This window comes from Protomyctophum bolini (genome assembly GCF_963924005.1).
Source record: "Protomyctophum bolini genome assembly, chromosome: 16".
Taxonomy (NCBI): Eukaryota; Metazoa; Chordata; class Actinopteri; order Myctophiformes; family Myctophidae; genus Protomyctophum; species Protomyctophum bolini.
Genome location: NC_137877.1, coordinates 22,141,692 through 22,165,687, shown reverse-complemented (window position 1 = coordinate 22,165,687; position 23,996 = coordinate 22,141,692).

Genomic DNA, 23,996 nt, shown 5'->3' with positions numbered 1-23,996 from the left:
GTCTCTTTATCCCCTTACTGTATATGCTGCAAAAAATGTCAACCCCCAGACTACTAATTTAGTTTCTACTCTGCAGGAGAGAAGTCGCTGTCAGAGCTAGGAGAACAAAATTAGTATGTTCAGCTTAACAAAAAAGTGTAACATGTGCACATGCAATTTCCAACCCATGCAGTTCCAGACTGAATGCCCTGGCCTTTCCTTACCCTAAACGTAAACACACTAAAACAAAGAAAAACATGTCCGCCCCAGATTAATGTCAACACTACAGAAGCCTGAGTTAGCATGTAGAGGCATGTGCAAGCCTGCAAGGCTACAAACATGACACTATCTCCTTGATTCTCTCTATCTCCTTCAACCGGGCCCTCGCACGCAATGCTGTAGCCCACGCAGAAACAATCCTTTTTTCCATCATCATTCTCGTTATGGCTCACATTGAGTGTCACCCGACGAGTTATGAACCTTTCTTCCCATGCTGGGTCAGGTGTGTGGATTTGGAACCTGCACGCGCATGTCGACTCTGTCAGTTGGAAACCTAATATGTCCAAAACGATAACTTTTCAGGATTCAAATTCACCAAAAGTATCAAAGCTCTAAACCCGGCGCGAAGTAAAACCCTTCGAGCTTGTGGATGTGCTACTTTTGATGCTTTTTGTGTGACGCTGTAGTACAGTATGATCAAGTAGGGTGTTAATTTACAAAGAATGGAGATAAGAGGTTTCTGCCCGACAGCAACGATTCGATTCCCCATGCAAGGCACTGGACCGGTACCACATGAGGCAGAGGCTCTCATTCTCATTCACAGCAGGTACTTAAATCCACCGTGGTGTGCACCGTGAACAACTCATGCACACTGCTGTTTTCTTTTCCATTTCTCCTTGGTGCTGCTGGTAAGGTGGTTTGGCTTGGATTCTCTCCAGAATGGAGCCCCATTTCTACTGCTACGAGGGATTTGTGTGGTTTAATTTGGTACATGCTACATTTATTTATCTTAGTGTCACTGTCGGGCAGAAACCTTCTCTATTTTTCAACGTTGTGTGTTTCTTTGTAAATTAATGCCTTCTGCGCAAAAGTAGCAACAATAGTCATACTACAAACTCACAGCATGTCGCATTGTGGTGAGTTGGTGTAGATCTGCAATTTTTATTGAAAGTTAAAGTAGCTACTGTAAGTCTGTGAATGTATTAATGTTTAATCAATGATTGACAAGAGCTTGTGACTAAATAATAGCACAGCTTCTTTTACTTTTATTTTCAATTTCCTGAAAAGTAACCACCACCTCGGCAAACATTCGTCAGATGTCACTGAATAACTCTCAGCGTATCTTGGAAAAACAAAATCTACATGAGGAATAGCCACTATCTGACGTTTTTCAAAGGACCGAGGGACCTCTCTTCAGGTATCCTCATTCCTTTACTTCTGAAGCATAGACAGAGGTACAGATTGTTAAACACACACACTGAAGTTGAGGAAAAACAAGTATGCAAAGGACAACACATGCAGGATATTTATGCTGTGTGATCTATTTCCTCAGTGTGTATTATACATACAGCATATACCCATCAAAAATTGTATACAAACAAAGTTGTTGTTAACACTTGTATTGATTACTTATGTGGTTGTTTGTGATGATGGTGATTTATGAATTAAAGATTCTAGTTTATTATTTTACCAAAAGATACAGAAGATACCAATACAGAAGAAAAAGTAAGCAAGATTCTATATCCCTTAGATAAGCGAAAGCCCTTAAATACTCCACTGTTTACAGATTGCATTGTTATTAAATACCTGTGTGATATCAATTTGATATCAAACCTGATGAACGTCTACTGTATGTAATCCTAAATCAGAGTTAGAATAGGGTAAAATAGGAGTTAATTAGTTAATTAATTAGTTATAATCCACGTGAAAAAAAGTTGTTTCAGTCCTTTTAAAAGTCCTTTCAATCCATTATTTTACCCCCTTCCTAGAAATGCAGTGGGGTCAAAAGTATAACATTTTGACCTTGAAATGTAGTCCAGTGAAAGTCATAAGTTTTCAAAAAGATAAAGTAAAGTATAGATCCTCAATGACAGGTACTTAAGTACAGTAAGTAAATACTGTCCAGTGTCCAGCACTGGTCACGACTCACGAGACCTGCATTAATATCATCCTTAATAGGCTACTGCAGTGTATAATGACCCACGTGAAGACAGAGACAGCTTGTTAGGGAAATGAGAGCCCTCAGTCTGGGTTGATTCCCTTTGTACACGTGGTAGAGTTTGTTGCTGCATGGCATGCATGGTGCCGCAGCCTTGGGGGTGACATTAGCAGCAATGCTTCATTTAGCCTACTAATGTTCTTGGCGATGTCATGTCAGTCTACTAATCACAAGGCAGTGCTATTAAGCCATTAAAACCCGCAAAAGCATCCGTTTCATTTTACATTTTAGCTACTGCATAGCAACATAAGTCTTTCAGACAACTCTTAGGATTTAGAACGGTAGTTTAGAACCGTAAAAAGCTGTGCTGCGAGCTTGTACATCTGCTATTCTTTTTACATTTTTGGAATACAATTTTGAATAATTTAGAATTGTTGAACACAAATCTTCTCTTTTTGGGTTTCAGATGTGGGGGTCCGTGCCCAAATACATAATGATTTCTGGGGGTCCTTGGCACAAAACCGGTTGAGAACTACTGATTTAGAAGGCAATCGGCCTCAGGTCTTAATGGGTTAAAGTTTCTATTTGAGGATGTGGAATGGGTTCAAGATGGCACACTGGGTTTTTGAATAAAGTTGTAAAAAGGACCGCCATTGGTGGCTAGCGATAGCGCAGTGCCCGCCTGCATGCGTTCACGTGGGAAAACGTGGGTTTTTCTCTGAAATTATGACAGAAAATGAAAGGAAACGCAAAGATTCTTGATTTTCCAGCTCAGTTGTGCTCAACACTCCACCTAGTATTTACTGTACCTAGTCATTTCCTCTCTCTTACAGCATGTGGCAAATGTGAGTACAATTACAGCCATTTTCTTGACTGATGTACCACAGGTCAAGCGACATGAACGGAAAAATAAAGGGAATTTATTTCTCTAAACATTGCAGCTGAACTCGCCATTGCACGATGCACATCCCATTATGTCCCTCGTGGGCTAATGCCGGGGGGGGGGGGGGGGGGGGGGTGTCATCTGGGGCAATGCATTATAAACCACGAGAATTGCGAGCTAAGATTTCTCCTGGGCTCCACTAAATCTCAACCACCTCTCTCCTGCACACATGTGCCAAACACAAAGGTGTATTGTTTGACAGCTGTGAGAGGGACCGTAAGGACACCCACAGTCAGTTCTTTTTTTCCTGGGGATATCCGTGGACACAGCTGCTTCACAGCTAGGGACGTTGCATATGAGAGAGACTGAGAGTAAACAACAGCAGTGCGGTGGCTCCATGGTGCTCTAATGAGTACCTGAGGATCAGCCTGCTGGCTCGACACAGCCCAGCGTGGCCCCCTCTGGACCATCCACCGCATTCACTAGGAAGTGGATGGATGGGTGGAGAGAACGACACCGGGGATGCCATGATTATAGATTTTGATGGTGCAATTACATTCATACATGTGTGTTGTGAATTTCACAACACACAACAGATGTATAAAATCACAGGAGAATTATTTGAGGTTCAATTCCTTTGTCCACTGGGTCTTGCCTCCTCTAAGTTCATTGCCATTATTTTAACCAGTCATCGGCTACTGCTGTGTCCGTATCATCGATCTGTACTCACAAATACATTATGTGAGAGATCATCATAGTCATGCTACCAGGCAAGGCTAGGGGTCACAAAACCCAGAACAAATGCAGTATGCATATCTGCAATGTATAGGGCAATAACAATATGGAACATGTTACCAACTATGATTACTGTACCCAGTAAGGCAAGTTTTAAGAAACTCCTTAAAAGATAGGACAAAGAGAAAAAAAGACATGATCTGACCTTAATGGATTTAATGGTTTGTCATGATTATTGTTTATCTTTTAATTGTTTTAGCTTGACTTGTAATGTCCTGAATCTTCTGACAGTACCTTTTTATTGTGCTGTGTTGTGTGATATGTATGTTTGTTGTTGACCCCAGGAAGAATAGCTGCTTCTTTGGTGGCAGCTAATGTGGATCCGAATGATTTTTAGAATAAGGAATATCTCTGCCTCTGCTCATCACATCTGATATGGTCTCCCCTTCCATCCCATCCTCGATCTCAGCCCTTTTCTTGATTTTTACTAGTTGACTAGTTGCCTAGTTCACTAGTCAACTAGTTGTTTAACTACCTGAAATAAGTAAAAAAAAAAGCAGCCTAACACACACATACATAACTGTATATATGATATTTCAGGTGTTACAGTACAGTACAGTACAGTAGAGGGACCCCCTGGGGACCCCCACATGGTAACTCTGTCATTTCTCAACCGTTTCGGACACGGGCCGGCTCGCTAGAACCGGCCCGGCCCCCTGGGCACGTTCCTGAGGGTCTGGAATTTCCCCCCGGGGACCCCCACACAGAGTTGCACCACTTACTTCACACGGGTGTGATTTTTTTAAATAATATTTGTACATTTAAAAGCTACATGTGTACATTAGTGACTATAATATAGCATTCTAGCTGATCTTGAGGCCTACAAAAAAGAACCCCCCCTTTTTTTTCTTATCAACTATACTAGTCAACTAGTACCAACAAGTGGATTCACTAGTCGATTAGTTGAATAGTCGTCTAGCTGCTTAAAGCCCTACATGACATCCATTTGATCGTGGAGATATTCTGTCGAGCTTCTCATCATCTACCTTCAGTGCCCACGTGGGTCTCACTTTTGTACGCCAAGTGACTTCTGACACAGACTGAGTTCACTTGCCTGCCTTTCATGTTCAGAGACGAGGCCTTGGATATTGTAGGAAATTGACGAGTTCCTTGAATGTCTTCCATCTGCTCTGGACCACGTTCAGCATGAAACCAACAGATAGCAGGAGCTGTCCACCCCCTCATATGTCTCCCCGTCTTCTACTAAAAATTGCAATCAGACGACTGCAGATGATTCATAGCGCTGCTGCTCGAGTCCTTACTAATGCCAACAAAGTCGATCATATCGCTTAACTTCTTAGATCTTTCAACAGAGTACAGACTCAATGATTGTCAAATAATTTATTTAAAAATTGTGCTGTACGTTTTATACAGCATTGACTGGTTTAGGCCCAAAATACAGAGAGCAACAAGTTATTACACTTTAAACCAAATAAAGCCTGCGGCACAGGTTGCATTAGTCAGATTAAGATGACGAGAGAGGTTGTTTCAATACATGCACTATCGCTGATAGAAAATACGTTTAAAGACCATTCGACTTTGAAATATGTTCTCGTCTTTGAAGGACGTAGTTTAACCATTGCCCTTGTTCTTTTCATGATGTGTCTCTGTGCAACGGAGCGTTCAGCAGTAACAGGTCATCAATATCCATGTTGGAGCCCAGACAGAAACGGCCGCTGCTTTACAGAATGTTTGTTCATCAGTGTGAACGCTCACATCATTATCGTTATAGCTATCATTATAGGTATCATTCTTGGTGTGCACAGCCCTTAACATTGCCATGCATCATCATCATCACCGCTGTCTCTTGGACTATCATGGGTTGCCGAGCACACCGAGCTGTTTAGATGTTCCTTCAGGTCACGCTTTAAGCGGTTTAAATAAATAAAGAGGATGGAGCATGAGGTTATTGACTTAATATGTTAAGATATCGCATATGTCTAAATTAGAACGCATTAGTGGACTTATTATGTCATGGTTTTGAACCCGGCCACCGCCCACTCAGTAGCAAGGATTGGGTGCTGCAAGTTCTGCGGTACGTGCTGAGAGCTGATGGTATAGGTGTTACACTCCACCTCAGCAATCCATTGTGAAATGGGGATAGACTCCATTGCACAGCTGGCTGGTACCGACAATAAGCCTCTCTGACCGACATACTACTTACTTTATAAGGCTTGATTCTGCACTGCATGCCCAAATACGTGCAGTTTGTTTCCGGTCTCCTAACATCGGTATACTGTATACATCAGTTTTGTGCATCTGGTGCCAGAAGAGAAGACAAGGACACACTCACCGCTACCTCCTCACATACCTACTTTACCTCGGCATTGGTGGCTTCCTATTGAGCTCGAGGACACCATTCAAACTAATTGGGCGGCCCAAATGGAACGGGGGCGGCTGCAACCATTGAATTCAACGGAAAATGGCGCCCTGTTCTATTCGTTTCCTCAAGCTTTATTGCTCCCGTAGAAGGTTGTGCACTTACACTGCACACATGAGCAGATCCGGCTCCTCAGCAGGAATTTTTTTGTTGTCCAAATTAATTGCCAAATCATTTGAATAGTAATGTGCAAGGTGCAGGCGTACCATAATTGTAAAGGGAAAGGGAGACAAGACTGATTGGTTTGATCCGTGTTTGGCCCAAAACACACCCATGATGAATTAATGCTTCATGTTTTATGTAATGAAATAGAAATTCACAAATCCTTGTGCCTTACTACTAGACCCTCTTGCCCGGCTGTGTCTGCCAGTGGGACTCCTCTTCTCTCCTACACCGCCTACACTCAAATGTCTCGCTTGCCGCCATCAGACTGCCTTATACTCCACTGCACTTACAATTAACCCACATAAATTGGAATGTAAATATGATCTCACATAGTCAAACTGTAGGGTGGGTGCGGTCACAACTTATTGGGCTACATAGACTGTAGGTGTGATGAGCTACGTGTTGTGCAGCGAGTCATCGACAATACACACAGGATAAATCAGCCATCCCCACACAGATGGAAAAATGAAAGGCCATGAGAGGTTGTTTTTTTATGTATCATATTATCATATTTTTGTGTAGTGACACCTAGATATAATATATCTAAGGCATGGCAAGCAGTGTGATGTCTGTAATCCACCACAACTAAAAGAGAACATAAATATTTTGTTCAAAATCCTGCTATTGTCTCTTCCCTATATTGTGACACAGTAGGAGATCCACAAATTAAAATAAATCATTCACTAAAATCACAGAGTGCCACCTTCAAAACGAGTTCCTGCAACTCAAGGGATTATCCTTTAGTGAAATAATAATAATATCAAATAAAAAAACAAAATCAAGGGTGGATTGGCTTCCATTGGCTTTTTCTGCATACCGTATAGACACAATTGCTGATACAGATGGAACTTAAGGTTCATTTTAGTCATTGGACTGAATCTTGTGCCCCTAACTTTGGGCAAGTTCACTTCTTATCAAACTTAACTGTTCTTTTATCAAGGTTTATGGCATATCCTGTTCTGCTTGGCAGAGATTTTAATCTGGTAAACGACCCTTTGTTAGATTCTCCTGTCGTCTCCTTCCAGTATATAATGCTCTTTCTGCTACCCTTGAAGAACTCCAGAAGATGCTGGGATTAACTGAAGTGTGGCGATGTGTTAATTCACTCTATTGCGAAAGTGCACGGTAGACTTTTTGTTATTGTCAAATTCACTCACTGAAAATGTGATCAATTCAGAGATTCATAATATTTTGATATCATATATCTCACTGTTTTAATTTACATAAAAGACTGCTGTGCGTTTTTAACAAAAATATTCAAGGGTTGAGAATTTGTATCTTGAATTTTGTTTTAGAGCGAGTTGAATTTTACTTAATCAATGCAGACCATCTGGGAGGCTCCCATCTGGGAAGCAAAAACACAAAAATAAACTCATGTTGGAACTAAAATACAATTATGAGACATCCTAATGATAGTATGTGTTACTGAATATTCTATCTATTTCACATACTGCCAAAGTTTGGGTTTGGTACATTGGTAGATTAAAGCAAATGAATACAACTATACTTTATCTGAATTAGTTAATGAAATGTATATATATATATATATATATATATATATATATATATATATATATATATATATACATACTGTACAGAGTATCACACAAATGAAAAGCAGACGACCAGAATTGTGGTGGCCAAGCAGTAGAATGAGAATTTTCCCATGTTTGATGTTAGCCAACACTTTCTGCCTGGATAGATCTGTGACATAGATATGTGATCTGTGTACATAGATATTCCATATGCCTATTCTGATCCCAGGAACCATCAAGCCATCAAAGCCCTCGTGTCCAAAACATGACAATGGTTTTGTTTTATTGTAAATTTAAGATAGGTAGGCTATTATGGCCTCTCTGCCCCGAGCCTGGTCCCATTGGAGGGAAGCTCCATGGGTACCTGACCTGTTGTTCTGTAGCCAGTCAGGTGCTTAGAGTCCATGCTTCACAGAACCAGGCCATTACGTGCATGTGCGTGTGTGCGTGTGTGTGTGTGTGTGTGTGTGTTTGCATGTGCGTGCGTGTGTGTGCACAACCCTCTGCCATTGTTTAGCTAATGTAGCGTAGACCCCAGAGATGTAGATAGCCACGTGGCCCGCACTCACACATAAAATGTCGCTCTCCATCACAGAATGTGTCACATTTAAAGCGGCCGCACCAGCACCCCTGCTGTAATGTCGATTTTGTCCGTCTGTGGGTTGCACTGGCAATTTATGCAATTTACCCTCACAGTGCAACTGTTGTTCATAGAAACATAATGTACCATAATGGCCCTATTTTTCCGAGACACTACACTGACTGCAGAAACACTCTCAGTATAGATGAGCCTTTATGGTTACACAACTCTCACATTTTGAAAGAGTGGTTAATAGTAAAATTGCTATCGCTGTGTCCCTAATTGACAATGTGAAATATTCTTCTTCGAGTCCGTAGCGATCTTGGATGTCGTTCTGCCAATATCGGGTACAGGCCACAGCTGATGGGTTAGGTTCTGCACCGGGGGTCATCGGCACATTCCTGTAGGTGGGACATTCTCTATGTGAAATCAGTGCGCACGAAAACACGCAAATTTGTGATTAGGTTGAAACATGCTCGTGCCAACTCACCATTTTTTAATCCTATTTTTTGCACTGTTTATTATAATTCTGCATACTGCACAGTTACTGGATACCATGTGTAAGGTAAACCCTGCTTGACACTTGCATTGCAATATATCAGTATCTGTGTCGGTTTGACCATCGCAAATAATCGTTAATCAGATATCGGCCAAAATGTCAATATCGCGACTAGTTAACTTATGTAAGCCGAGGCATAGGTCTTACTCTCCCGTCACGATCAACACAGAAGCAGTGGAGACGGTGGAAGTACCTCAGGGTGCAAATCACCGATTCACCACCTGACTTGGAGAGTGCAAACACAGACTGTGGCAAAGCAGACGAGGCAATGTACCACCTGTACCACCCTCAGGCAGCTGAGGAAATCCAAGGTCGCAGAGGTCATTCTTTCTGCTCTGCTACAAGCCAGAGTATCTTGACAGGAGCCATCTCTATATGGTATTTAAAGTGCTGTGGAAGGTGGTGAGATCAACTGAGCGTACCACCACAGTGAACTCACTCCCGCCGCTGTAATATGCATACGATAGCAGGTGCTTGAGTAGGGAAAATCTAATTCTGAAGGACAAACACCACCCCAGTAATGAACTGTTTGTGATAATCTCTCTAGGTCATCCTCAGATGAGCCCTCCATCGTTGCTTCTAGTCGTCCCGGTTCTTCATACGTACATCATACATCTGGCCAGCTCGTCCAGAGCCGTCCAGAGCTCAGAATCTGTTCTTGAGAGATTAACTGTTTGAAACCCTAGTGTGCCTGCTGGGTGCTAAAGACTTCCGCATGTGGAGATCCAAATGTAGTGCCCAAATATAGATGCGTAAATAGATGCCTCCTTCTAGCTGCACTTGTAGTTTTTTCAGTGAGGCAACAACTCCAACTGCCCATAACCTGCAAGACAACATGAGTTTGTACAAATTGAAGGAAATGGAGCCAACTTGTAGATTGGGGTCTCAGAGATGGAACATGTTAAATGGGTCGGTGGCTTAATATACACATCAAAGTGGGGGTCCTTGAAATTAAAAACATGTGAGAAACACTGCTCTATACAACAGGGGAGAAGAATGAGCCGTTGAAGAGCCCAAATGCAATAACCTTCTGTGTGGCACGAATGCACGTTGCCCTGCAGAGCCAGCCAGTAACCACTGCAGGGTGCTTGATTGGCTGTGAGCAATTGGTTTTGACAAGTTGAGTCTGTCTTCCTGTTACACAGAAGAGTCTCACTTAACCTCTTCCGACACTGCAACAGGGCAAATTAGTAGCCAAGGTTGAACAATTAGCTATTTGACTTCTGATTAAGGAAATGGCTTGCACAAACTTATGACTATAATGATAGGCATTGTGTGACACTTTAGATCACTTTAGTCACAATTAAAAGGCCTGCAAAATGTGTAGTATGAAGGTTTCATTGAGACATAAGATACAAACGTATTTGTTTATGTTCATCAGAACCGTCATTTGACCTGTTTTGTATATGGGCGTGCAGCCTGGAAACACTACACATCCACCTGTGGCAAAAGAAAGGCTTATAATGTAAATTATGTAACAAGAAACTGGCATTAGATAATGGCACAACACATCTGGCTGCTCATTTAGAATGTGTAATCTTAATCTGTGAAGACTCACAGTATTAGGCTTTGCATTACTAAAACCGGGAAAGCATCCGTGTCACTTTTTAGATAAAAATTATCTATAAAAAAATAGCAGGATTATTAGTTGCTGCGAGAGTGAGGTCTAGCCAACACCAACTCGGGATTCCTGGATCACTGCCCTCCACAATTTCCTATCCAACATCAGGTTCTTGAGCTCTTCAGTGTTGTCAGCCAAGCTGTCGCGCTGCAGCACGTCGGTACGCTTCTTTCCCCTCCTGGCTTTGCCCTGGGTTGGCTCCCCTCCCATAGGGTCAATTTACTTACCTGGGTGCCTGACGCAGTGCCCTGCCAGCCTCATCCTTCTTCCGTATCAGAATTATTCAAGCCCACTATGCAGCTTGAAATTAAAATTTAACCTGGGAACCAGATGACTCTGCAAACCTTTCCTTGCATACATCTGGCCCCACTCCCGATCAGACATTATTTCCGGCTGACTTGGCCCGAGTCGGCCCAATTACAAGTGTATCTAATACAGTAGCCTACTGTATGTTGCAGGTTTGATTAGATTTGTGCATAAGGTTTGCACACAACTAGGCATGCCACGGTATGAGATTTTACTGTACGGTACGGTGCCGGTATTGATAATCTATACCTCGGTATTCCACGGTATTTATAAAAAAAAAAAAAAAAAAGCCCCCCCCCCCACCTATGTCTAGACTACTACCCCCACCTCCTTATAAGCCCTTCTTTGTTCCCCAACCTGCAGGCCTACATATCTTATTTTTTTATTTTTACCTTTTATGATAATTTGAATTTTGTTATTTGTCATGATTATGAATTGATTGAAAGTCCTTGCTGTCTTGTTTCCATTCGGTCCTGGGCCAGGGACGAATGGAACAAGACAGCAAGGACTTTTTTCAGTGATCCCTTTGTATTTGTACCCTATACTGATTACATTTCTGCCAATAAAGTATTCAATCAATGAATCAATAGATATTCCCCACTGTATTTCACTGTACTATGGCTCCCCCTAATGGCCGTTTTAATGGCGTACCCTGTACGCTGTAGCAGCTGGTAGTGCAATCTGCGCATGCTCACAACTGTCACTGTGTGCCTCCGTGTTTGTTGACACTAGTTCACTCTTATAGTACATATGGAAATATGGAATATACAATTGGATCTGGGTGTCTTTCAGCAACACTAACTCAAAGGTAGGAAGCAACTTTTCAATCTACTGCAGCTGTGTGGTGAAAATAAATGTTTTGCCTTAGTGTGCGAGTGGAGTTGCTTTGCATATGCGCAGCAAGCGCTGCCCACCGACGCTGTACCGTATGCTCGGAAATCTCACGGTGTCACCTACACACAACACACCAGGTTCACGAAACTTCAAATTATAGATGCTCCTGATCAAACACAGTACTGATGGAATATGAATCAAGATTGTATTACTACTGCATTGCCTATTTCCTGCCTCAAATGTTCTCAGAAATTGATTGGTTTGTCTATCCAGTTGACTCAAGAGGCATTTTGGTCTGAATCTGTAACGGCTCTTGGAAATTGAAAATTAACTTTTTGAATTGGTCTGCCTTGTTTGACCGATAACCTGTTTGACTCATCTGGGACTGAAATTCAGCCGTGGACTCGCAGATGGAGAGGCCTTTCCTGTGAGTGGTGGAGGGGAAATTCTTTGGAAGTCATTTTAAGTCTGATTCAGTATATTATGTAGGTAGGCAGGCAGGCAGATAGATTGACTATAGACTGGACTTATTTATCTTGGTTTGGTTCTAGATGCTTACTCCACTTCTCTCCTGTGTTTTCATTCTCACTATTATGACACCTGAATTTCCCCCTCAGGGATCAATACAGGCTTATCTAATCTCATAATATCTTAACTCTATAAGGTCATTAGCTCTTATATAATACATTTGGGCCGGTGTGCAATGATTTGTTCATTATTTTATGGATTGGTTGGCACTATAATGTTGCACTACGCTGTCATTTGTAACTGTCGACCGTTTTGTTGCTCTACTCAATTTGTGTTGGCCTCCCTGGACCTGTTCTGTCAATGAGCCATTTCAACCACTGGCTTGTTGTTGGTGGTGTTATTTGGATGCTGGACCAACCTACCAAGCACCGTGGGACACTGTTGATTGTGAAAACATTTGGCAGAACAACACAGTCCAGATTCTATACAGCCAGATTCAATTCACATTCTTTTGTAGTAGAGCATATTTATTTTTAGATATTGGGGGCCTTAAAACCAACAGAAACGTGATGCTTGAAATTGTTCAAGTAACCATATGAAATGGTGTGCCTATTCTGGGCAAAAATAGGAATTAAGGAAAAAGGGAAGGAAATACAAAGTATTAAAAGGGTTTAATTGGTTAATTAACAGATCACTAAAACATTGGAGGGCCACTATACAACTCAAACTGAGAGCCTTTGAATTTGGGGAGACTATTGCTCATCAAGTAATTGCACTAGGAGTCACAAAATGAACTTGACAACAGATGGCTAGGACAAGGATCTGGTGCCTTTGTGCCTTTTTATTACAGATGACTTGAACATTAATTGTGTGTTTTCTATTTCTGGAAATGTGTTTAAAAAATGCTCTTTATGTTGAAAGTCGCCGTTGGATGTGTGGAAGCTGTGCACTCACCTGGGACAGGCATGCACCACAATGTGGGCTGGGATATTCCCGTGTGATGTAGATTCTATTTATCCACATGGCAGATAGCGTAGGCTTGGAGCTGGGCGGTTTGCCGGATGAGAATGTTGAGTGGGAGGGTTCAAGGTCATCTTTCTTTTCTTATTCATTATTGTGTAACTAACTGCTTAATCTATAGGCTATGTGTATGTTTTAATTATTTCTTCATTCTCTCATTCTCTTGTCAACACACAATCTGTGACTCATTGCTGCATTTCAAGGTTTAAGATTTCTATATTTTTTCATATTGTTTACCAGTACAGTGTTTACCACCACCCCCATGACTACCATTCATATATGTGTCATATATGTGTGTGCACTCTGTACACATATTTATGGTTATTATTTGCGACCGCCCGTCAGTCAGGTCACGCCTGCATAATTGTAATAATAAGAATATCTATCTATCTATCTATCTATCTATCTATCTATCTATCTATCTATCTATTAATTACTCAAAGCACTTTACAACGGTCCATTAATTCATACATTGGGAGGTGAAGCGGCAAACAGTCAACGCCATGAGCGTCCTCACTTTCCACATTCACACATCAATGGTGGCCATATGTGACTGCTTCTGACTGAGAAGTCATTGACATTTTATGACATAGACATAGACATAGACATTCTTGGAGTAGACGATAAAATGACCAAAAGTTTTTACAGTGAAATATCCCTCTAAGTCAATTCTCATGGAGCTGTGACCTGTAGGCCAGGTGTAGCTAATCATCCGAATGGTACACACCAGTTGGCTGCGCCCAGGGCACCCATGTGGATTCATCTAAAGTGAATGGTACACACCAGGGCACCCATGTGGATTCATCTATAGTGAATAGTACACACCAGGGCACCCATGTGGATTCATCTATATTGAATGGTACACACCAGGGCACCCATGTGGATTCATCTATAGTGAATGGTACACACCAGGGCACCCATGTGGATTCATCTATAGTGAATAGTACACACCAGGGCACCCATGTGGATTCATCTATAGTGAATAGTACACACCAGGGCACCCATGTGGATTCATCTATAGTGAATAGTACACACCAGGGCACCCATGTGGATTAATCTATAGTGAATAGTACACACCAGGGCACCCATGTGGATTCATCTATAGTGAATGGTACACACCAGTAATGGCTGCGCCCAGGGCACCCATGTGTATTCATCTATAGTGCCGCGGCAGTATACATACCAGCCATAGTGGAGTGGACTGGTTGATATTTACTGACACCCAATGAAAACACTGGACAGCTGCAGCATAGAAGATGGCAGCCAAGGTCATGGAGAGAGACAGCTCCACTTTAAAAAGGTGTCTGACCTCTACTTACGAAGAGGCGTTGAGTGCAGAGGGCTGAGGTCACTAAACAAAGTGAATTACCTTTTTTTATTACATGTGGGTGTGGTACTTTGTGGTTTTGACACACACACACACACACACACACACACACACACACACACACACACACACACACACACTGCTAAGTGTTGGAGTCAAACCGTGTGTACGTGCTTGTGTGTATGCTTCTAAATGGAAACCAGGCTTTGAAAGGTACAGCTATAGGTTTTCCAAGCATCGCGGTGGTGGTATAGACAGAGCTACAGTACCTGCCTATACTGCGTGGGCAGAGTGCAGCGTTGCTTTACTGTGTGCATTTTACTGTGTGCATTTTTCCTTTTGATTCTTTTCAACATTTGCCTCGGCGGGTTTCTAAAACCTTGGACACCACAGTGTATTTTGTACCATGTCATATTGTTCCATAGCTTCTGGTACTAGTGTATAGCCATAGTGGCATTCAATTTGATGCATTGTCCCACAGATGTATTCACTGTCAGGCTAGCGTTCTGTTATCTGGTGAAATTGCTGCAACAACGAATTCCCATGCACCTTGGTCCTTGCCCCCACAACTGCCACGTAAAAATGCTGTACGCATTTTAAATTATAGATGTACTGTGTGGATCAATGGCCCTTAAGACTGTGCTGCTGCATGCGTAACAATGGGGGCTGGTCTTCTTTTTCTTTCTGCTTTGCTATAGCAATCTGGATTGATTGATTTATTGAATACTTTATTAAACTCTAGAACACTAAACACATGGTAGAAGAAGGAGAGGACACTGGCGTATCACAGACATTTTAAGCCTTTTTATTAGGTGCTAGTATACAAAAACGACTAACGTTTCGACCTATGCAGTCTTCATCAGAGTCCATGACTGGGTCTGATAGGTTGAAACGTTAGTCGTTTTTGTATACACCTAATAAAAAGGCTTAAAATGTCCGTGAAGCTCCAGTGTCATCTCCTTCTTCTGCAACATATGTCCTTGTTCCTGTGATGCACCGGACCAGCCTTTCCAGGCTTGAGGCGCGTTGGTAGACTCCCTTTGTTACTAAACACTGCAGGATATTTTTAGTTTTCACCCGGACAATTATATATTTTTGTAATTTTCATAATGATGCCTGGTGGCAAGCTAGAAGACTTGTCTTGGTCCAGTTGCAAATTGCAGATAGATAGATAGATAGATAGATACTTTATTACCGAAGGGTATATAGGGCATTCCACATTTTGGTGTCATAACAGGAGACTGAATTGTTTGTTCCACATCCAGGGGACATGTAGCCATGTGTCTCTCTCTGACCATGCATCTTGTACTATTGTCACACGCACATGTTCTCCAAAAATAGGAAAGGACAGTGTTTGTTGACACTTTGTTATTGGACGAGCCTCTTTGTCCGCTGCTTATTATTGGCAGCATGCACAGCCTCAGCATTTCAGCGTTGACAGATATGCCAGGTGGCCCACTCCATCCTCTGGGTATAACCAACTTTTCTGCTGCTGCCCCATTTCACACGACCTTGTCTTGTGTAATGATGTTCGTGAGCCTGTTTCCATGTTCAAGTGAAACTTCATTGCCAGTCTGTTGTCGCCTGACTCATCATGGAGTAAACTGCTGGCCAAGTTGTTAACAGCATAGCACGTTAAAGACCTGAGGCCGATATTACAAATTGCCTTCTAAATGAGTGGTGTAATGCGTTTTCCCACAGACCCCCTTCTGAAAATGTTTCCCCAAGAGGAGAAGGTCGATTACATTTAAAATTATTCGAAATGTTTTCTAACATTTCGAACATTTTCTAAAATGTTGAAAAATAGTAGATGTACAAGCATGCAGTGTACGATGTGACACCCTCTTATCTGCTATTTTTGAGAACCAGCGCTGAACCACTATTCTAAATCCTTGTCGGTATATACAGTATACATATACTGTACACCCCAGCCGTGTGTGTGTGTGTGTGTGTGTGTGTGTGTGTGTGTGTGTGTGTGTTGGGTGGGTGGGTGGGTGCGTGCGTGCGTGCGTGGGTGCGTGCGTGTGTGCGTGCGTGGCGTGCGTACATCACCACCAACACCACCATTGTTTTCATGTACAGTACATGCCATAATACAGTTGCTTTGTCATATTGTGATATCAACGCAGAAAACAATTGAGTCGTGTTATCGTCTCCACCGCATGAGCAGTCAGTCTTGCACAAATCAAGAACGGCATAATTATTCCCTCCATAGTACACTTGAGGCTCATTCTCATTATTGACATGATGGAAATATATTATAAAAAATAATTCAGTGTGTGGGGTGACTTCTGCTGCTGCAGCTGCTGCTGCTGCTCAGCCTCTGTGACGAATGAATCTCATGATGGCGTATGTATCAAACGAATGGCTCTCCGCGGAACGGGCCCCTCTAGGTGCACTTAATGGGGGCAGTGTGGCGTGAGTGTGGACAAAAGCCATGGGAGCGTATATATACACACACGGGTCCCGTGTGGAGCGGCTCACCAGGTGGGCCGACATGGTCATTGGAGAGGGTAGAGCGGGCGTGCGGACACGGCGGCGGCAGCAGGCGGCGAGGGACGAGGGTACGTTCTTGGAGGTGTCCAATGAGTTATTGATCATCGCCACGCACTGCACCTTCAAAGTCGTTAAAAAGTCACTCCTCTCCATGTCTGACGAGGAGGCCGGTGAGTAATTGTGAAAAAGAATCGGCCTCTTGTAATTGAAACTGTTGCGGTTGGAAACAGATGGCTGGCATGCGGACACGAGGGCCGAGATCACTTTCAGGACGAAAGAGAAGGATCGCTGTCAGATAGAAAATAAAGAAAATGTGAGGCCTCAAATTTGCTGAACATTCAGACATGGATGCTCAAAACGATGTAGCCTATATCAGTGGTTCTCAGAGGGGTCTGGGGAACCCCAGGGTTGGCTAGTCAAAAATAGCAGATATACAGATAAGCAGATAGCAGAAAAGCTCACAGACCATCACTTCATGCTGTGCTGGGATATTGTAGTCTACATCTGCTATTTTTTAACATTTTGTAAAAATCTTGAAAGTCGTTGAATAATTTTGCATTTTTTAAAAACTCTTCTCTTCTGGGGGTCCCTGGCACAACACATGTTCAGATGGGATTCAACGGCCAAATATGTATATCAATTTGGGCTGTCCTTGGCACGAAAACATTTTTTGAGAACTGCTGGCCTAAATCATAGTAGAACACAATAATAATAAAAATACAATTAATGCATTCAGGTAGCTACCACTGGAGTACTCAGGCAAGCTACAGTGTAATCAATGTAGATTGATTGATTAAAGTATAATGACGCAAAACCATTGATATTTCATATATCTGATTCATAACCAACACTGTGGATTTTTTTAACATAACATTTATTTATTTTCTTATGAGCTGTGTATTCTCCGAGCCATTAAACTGCAGCTGTATTGAATTGAACAATAGGCGACCATAACAAAAGTAAATGGATCTCCAGTCCCTACCCTTAACATGACAAATTGTATTAACAACAGATATGATTATTGGAGTGGAGCGGTTCGAGTTTTGTGAGCAGCCCAGAAGATTAAACAAGGTTTAATTAAATGAACCACTGAAGCGCTTCACAACGAAAGGAGATGCTTCATATTAATTTCCCCCTCTTTCCCAACATCACAGCGTTGTTGGTGTTAAGAGAACTACCTTTAAACATGCTACCATTAAAATACTGCAGCCCAGTATAGCTTTGAGTGATCTGTTCATTTAGCATGTCATCAACATCTGCCAAGATCTGCACGGCCCAGCTGGTGCATGGTGGAAAGGTGAGGCAAACTGTTGCACCGCATGTCATCAGTGGGAAAAAGTACTCACATTTTCAATTGCAACACTGCAATGTGGAAAAGTACAAAATTATCGGTATCAAAATCTACACCTCTACAAAAGTAAAAGTAGTACTCAATACGCAGAAAGTTTTCAGTGTATGGAAATCTTTTGAAAATAGCATATTATGCTCACAATGCATCACAGATCTCTATTTTCAAATGGCCGAAATATATATAGGGCTTAAGTGGGTAATGAATGTTTTGTAATACTAATACTAATGTATTGACAATTGGAAATACTAAAGAAAGAAAAACAAATACCTAAAATGTGTACTTTTGAGTAAATTGAGTAAATCATAGACTGGATAGTTTTACTACTTTTGTGTGGCACACTTGAGGGCATTCATTTATGAAAAAAAGAATGAAATATGGAGATACAGTATAAGGTTTCTGCCTAACCGCAAAAATATCTACATTCTGTGTAGAATACGAAAAGTCACACAGAATGTGCATAGGAGGCTATACTTTTGCGACGATATATATATTCTGTCACATGCTGCCTTATGGCAAGAATGTACATAGAGCCCTGTATACTTTTCCACCAATGTTCTGTCACATGACACCTAAAAAAAGGCTCACAGGAAGGCTGGTGTTCCAGGTGCTACAGCATACGGACTGTATCCACCCACATTGCACTGTCACAGTACTTTCACATTTTCAGGGAGATGTGTGTGTGTGTGTGTGTGTGCGTGCGTGCGTGCGTAATTTTACTCAGGATAAGGTTAGGAATAAGGCTAGGTTTAACCTTACTTCTTAACTTAGGTTACTTTAGTAATACCAGGAATACCAGGCGAGTTGGTAAAGGGGCGACTCGTCTGGTATTCTATGAAACAAACCAGAACAAATTAGAACATGGAGATGAGAGATTTCTGCCCGACCGGAACGAATATACCCAATAGTGCACAATATACGCCAACGGGGGTTAAACAAAAATACATAAATAGCGTGGTATTAGCCTACTCAATTGGGCACTGGCTGGGCACACTGGGAGACTGATGTCTGATGAAGAGGTTTGGCCCGTGGGCTACAGCCTTAATCCAGGGGTCCTCGTATGCACCGCTCATTATAAGTCCCAGGACACTCGGCTGAGTAACGACATGCCACAGCTGTGGAGTTAGTCACCTTATCACGCCACATGTAATGCTTGGCTGAACCCACACACGCGGCCCTCTTCCTCTTCACTTTGTGTTTTAATGGAAAGATAATGTTTCTTAATTTTTCTTTCTCCAGTGTGGTAGATAGATAATTGGAATGCAAGCGTGTGGAAGCTTTTTGCCACGTGTGGCGTTCTCCTGATGCAGTGTGTGGCCGTGCGAGTGGTAATTTGTATTAACGATACATGTGTTTATTAATAATGATAAAGTAAATAAAATACATGTGATATTAAAATGCATGTGTGTACCGGGCATATATACAAAATATTGATATTGCGTTTTTATTTTTATTTGTGTTTTTATTATTGTTGCAAATCTCCTTCGTCTTGAGGTTTAATGGGAGCTAATAGTTTTGTGTTGTGATATAACTAACCAGCAGGACATTTTATTCACTGCAAGAATATGACAATTAAATAATAGCATGGCCTGCCCTAAAGCCTCAATGATCCAGCAGGGAATATGTCGTTTTAAAATGACTGTTGCCTTGTGTATTACTATGACACTATGGATTTTAAAAACACTGATCTAAACAATTTTGTACCATTAACACACTTTCTCTCTCTCTCTCTAATTCATCACTTTCACTTGACATAATACCCACACTGGTGGCGTGTTTATAATTTTTTCTTTATTTATAGGTTTATTTGGGTGGGGGTGGGGTGTGTGTGTGTGTGGGGGAGGGGGCACATATATGAAGACCACATACTACAATGCTGTGTAAATACACCGTGATTGCAACTGATCTAATTTGATACTTTACTAGCCGCACAACCAAGCCTTTTTTTTAACCCCTTTTCTCAACCAATTCCAATCAATTCCCCTCCACAGTCCACACATTTGTGTGTTATCAATGCTGTTGTATCCTACGACTCACCTGCCAGTGAGGAGCTCCCACCGGGAGGACGTAGAGCCTCCGTCCTACTCCTCCCACCCTAACATTCCCAGCTGACCGTAGGACTACGTGCAGTGACAAGTATCACCCTCCTCCCCTCCCTGCCCGCCCAGCGATTCTGTGTTAGACTTGCAGTCTAACATAGAATCGAATGTCATGTCATGTCATGTCATAAACGTAACAGACAGGAGTGCCTAGAAGTGAGACAATATAAATAACAGCCGTATATCTAGAACTCCCTGGAGTCAGACTTAAGTTGTCACCTCTATGTCCTACGCCTGAGTTTCTCCTCCAGAGGCTTAGTGGCTCGGTGTGCTGTTTGTCCTGATAGAACTGGACTCCTCAAACAGGTGTAGACACATCGACTCCCTCCGTCCACTCTGGGAGACCTTTCATTTTCTCTGCATTAACCTCCTCTGGTTTCACACACTGTGTGCCCTGAGGACCCGCAAGAAGAAGAACCATTGTATTCTGGGCTGTATTTTTGGCTCGCTGCGTGCGCTTGTCAAAGATTGTCAAAGGTATGATGACGCTATATCCTGGTGCCTCCATCTACCTATTGATCCATTAGTGAATATAATACTGTGCTGTTTCTTTCCTCCCTCCTGTATTCCTTTTTGCCCATTGTCAACCTGGCGTCCCTATTGTCAGCGTGTCATTATGGGCAAACAAAAAGAAAACATCCAAACATTTTTTTTACATGCAGAAAACAGCAGATCTCTCATCACATGACATCATGACTTTTTTTGGGGGGGTTTGAAAACTAGCTTAAAGGAATTTCACCCCCAAATGACCTTTCTCTAGCAATTAGTTGTTTTGCTTTGTGAGGGGATGAAGAATCCAAAAAATACTTGAATTGAAGATGATTAACAACAGCAAAACGAATATAAAACATCAGTTTAAAAAGTCCAACACAGCTGCAACACAATCCAAAGTTATTCATGAATCCAAGGCTTCATGGGGTAGGTTAATTGATAGAAAAATCATATTATGTGTGAAAGTATTCCTTTAAGTAGTTGCAGTACTTTCCAGATATGTAAAGTAGCGCAACGTACACACCCACACATACAGTAGAAAGCCGGTGGGAGGGTTTACAGTGCATAGGTGGTGAATATAAAATGCAATGTTAATGTTAATTTAATTCCCTTTGACTTCTTCAAAGCAATCTAGCAGTTGTGCATGTATTTGGTCTGTAATTCTGCTACAAAGTTAATCATGTAATCCATGTATGGGGGCTATCATTCTTTCTGTGTTAACCATTTTCATTTTGAAAGTCGTGTTGAGTCATTTTACCAGCTGAAAGGAGTTCAGGAGGGTGCTTTTACTTTCAAAGAGGTAGCAAATGAATATATGCACTTCAAAAAAGCAATGCCCTTAAACCATCTAAAGCCACCGGTGATGATAACATTCCACAGATTTTCTAATAGATTCAGCGAAAGTCGTACTCCCTCAATAACTCGTATAACAAACCTCTGCATTAAGCAAGGTCATTTTCCTCAGGAATTTAAACTAGCCAGACTAAACCTTCTTTTCAGAAAAGGAAAGCAAACTAGATCCCGGCAACTACTGGCCTGTGCATTCTGTGCTCAATATCAACGATAATTGAACGGGTTTTATTATGAACAAAGTGACAGTTTATAAAGGTTCCTTACAAAAAATAAAAACATCAATCTCTGTTCCCGACTATGGAATTGGTTGCCTTGCCTGCATGTATCAAGTCCGATTGGCACTAGTGCTATAGCTTTATAAGTCCTCCTTAAAGGGCTTTTCTGGATATCTTGTTGTTCCTGGTTTAGGCCTTCCAGTTCAACATTAAAGTCTCTTGGTTGCAAGCCACTGACACATACGGTACAATTATCGCTGTGAGCTTGCATATTGGTTAGCTCTTGTATGATGATACAAGGTTTCTGCTTGACAGCAACGATACGATGTATGTAGACTACCTATAACCACCTAGCCTAACATATTGCTGTGAGCAAAGAGGCATTTAAAATAATAACATTCATATTTATTATTATATTTATATTTATTATTCGTTTTTTGCGTCAATTCTACTAATTCCGGATCAGTAAAATACTGTAGGTCCTATGTTAGTACTAGTACTGAAGTACTGTACTGTACTTTTGAAGATTTTCTTTAGCTTCCAATTTACAATACTTTTACTTCTAATACTCCAATACTTCCTCCATGCTTACTCCACAAAAAATATCTGAAAACTTGAATTAATTGTTTCTTTGAAGATTTTGAATATTATTACAAAACATACATTAACTACTTCAACCCTATACTTTGGCTATATTTAAAATTTGCCAATCTACAAGCTCACAATGCGTCGATTTGTTTTATACATGCATGATGACTTGTGAAATGGGACATACTACATAAGAACTATTTCTACATTGTGGTATTGCTAATTTTCTTAATGTCAGTACTTCCCTCACTGTTGAGCGGAGGAGGTTGCAACCGGAGGAGTAGGAGTCAAGCAGACCACCCCCCTCCCACATGCATCTGCTGTGAGTTTGATCTATTATCTCCTGACTGCCAAGTCCATTATGTGCCAAACATTCAATGCAGCCTTCAGTTGCCTCGATTCTGAACAATCACTGATCCGACCGGTTTTCCACTCAGCCCTGCACTCCCTTTAGTGATAGTCCAAGTTTGAAGTAATTGGACGGTTCTCGAGATATGCGGGGAGCCAAGTGAAAATGTGTTTTAGTCTTAGCCTGTCTGTACCCGTTTTGTATTTATTATTATTATATATATTATTTGTATGTTTTTGTATTTGGGTCAAATATGTGGAAATGTGTTGTCTGGAGGCCATCAAAAAAAACTGAAATATGTAGACACATATTAACTTGAATGCCAGAATTAAAACATTGTCTATTAGCTGCCAGAGCATTTTCACTAACCTTGAATATTATTCTTCAATGATCCATCTACAGAAAAGTTAAGAACTTTGATTTAAAAGTGGCGCAGTCTGTAGCTCCTCACAGCTAGAAGGTTCGATTCCGCTGGGGACGCTGGGGGAATGTTCTCTCCTCTGCGTTATCAGCACCCATACCTTGGCGAAAGGGCCTTTCTGTGTTGAGTTTGCATGTTCATTGTTCTCCCCGTGTCCCCTAGCGTAAAAAAGATCATGCAGCAATCCTGGTCTCTATACTCATACTATTACTGCCTCCCCTTGATCAGCCAGGGCGCCTGATGGAGGGGAAAGGAACTGGTTGGAATAAAGTGTTCCTTCCACGTGCTATCCTACCAGGGAAACTCACCCCTGTCAGGTGAAAAGAAGCAGCCTGCTCTCTCATCATGCATTGAAAGAAGCATGAGCTCATTTTGGGGCTCTCCCCAGGTTGGAGAGTAGCACCCAGGATTACAGTTTAGGCAATTGGCACAGGGTTGGCATAGGTTCCAAAATCGTGTATAACTAAACGTAATCCTTGTTGGTGCAAACGGGTGGGCAGATCTGACATTTTAATTTTTTGGGTGA